General features: G+C 38.9%; 1 protein-coding gene across 1 annotated transcript in view; it reads left to right on the top strand.

Moving 5' to 3' along the window:
* Positions 1-978, top strand: part of gnmt (glycine N-methyltransferase) — an 8,982-nt gene extending 8,004 nt beyond the window's left edge. The window contains exon 6 of the mRNA XM_083908223.1: positions 1-978. This exon is cut by the window's left edge and continues 747 nt beyond it. The gene's annotated coding sequence lies outside the window, so the exon portion shown is untranslated.
* The last annotated feature ends 328 nt before the right edge of the window (positions 979-1,306 follow it).

The following is a 1,306-nucleotide window of genomic DNA, read 5'->3' as shown; positions in this document are numbered from 1 at the left end:
GGATGAAGGAAGGTTGAATATATCGTTGAATATTTTAGAACGGTTCCCACAGCTTTTGCACAGTTCATTCATCACGGTACAGCGCCTATCAGTCAAACAAAACCCTTCACCGCTAAGTGTCCTTTAACAGGATGGTTCATGTGTTTTTAAGTGTGGTTTTATGAGGCACTGACACACGTGCACACCACAGATGGCCTAAATTGTACCAAAATCCATAGAGAAAATCAGTCATTTCACATAACGGCACACGAGAGTTGTTGATTCACTGCTGCCTCCATCAGTAAATCCCAGAAGTGTGAAATAGTTTGTTCAGTTTTTACCTTCGAGACACAAACTTAACAAACCAGACCGTAGTAAACCAACGGCAATGCTGATTTATTTTAATATCCAGACAGAAAAGTCTTCGAACACCGAAATAAAGGGTTGTTATGGTTGAGTTTAAATGTTCCCCCTTGTTTACACTGGAAATCCATGTTTTCAATTAACGTAGCATCCTTTTTTTTTTGCGGTGGTTCTTGGCGTAGGGGGCGCCAACAGCCCCATCAGTGTCGGTGTGGGCAAAGTGTCACTAACCTCATACAACTACAATCGAAAGAACCTGAACTATTCCTTTAACTCTTCACTAAAACTCTTAAAGCGTTAGAGCTAGTTGGGGATTAAGAGTATTTTATATTTAGTATAACAGTCAAGTCATATTTTGTTGTGCTTTGTTAAAAATCTTAACATTTCAGGTGAGTATAAAATAGAAAATGAAATGTTCAACGTTTATGGTGAAAAGGTTCAAGTTTCAAATGTCGTAAAAACACTTAAATGTCATTAAGTTGTGCCACACGGGTGTTTTGTGGGAATACTTTGTTAGTTTAATTTCTTTCTTTGACTCATATGCACTTGTTTGATTCACTTGGCTTCAACTGTGGGCTCAGAATGGCTGAATGTTTTTTTTTTTTATGTTTACACACACAACATTTTTCCAAACAGTCTTACCGTTGACAATTCTTATAAGATTTTATAAAGGTTATTGCTGATCTGATTACTGGGATTCGTTTGCATGACATTAAAACATCGAAATGGTTAACCTTGACATGGTGTGTTGGGGCTGTTCTTTTTTGGTTATTGAGACTTTGCTTTTCTACTCACTTGTCATCGTTGCACAACATGGTGACACATATTCATACATTCATTCATTCATTCGTTCATTCATTCATCACCTACCGCTTAATCCACGTGAGGGTCGTGGGGCCGTTGGTGCCAGTCAGCTGAGGTTGCCAGTCCATGACAGGGCCAGACACCGCCAGACAACCTATTT

This window comes from Microchirus variegatus (genome assembly GCF_963457635.1).
Source record: "Microchirus variegatus genome assembly, chromosome: 21".
Taxonomy (NCBI): Eukaryota; Metazoa; Chordata; class Actinopteri; order Pleuronectiformes; family Soleidae; genus Microchirus; species Microchirus variegatus.
The sequence above is the reverse complement of the archived record's forward strand: the minus strand, read 5'-3'. Positions and strand labels throughout refer to the sequence as shown.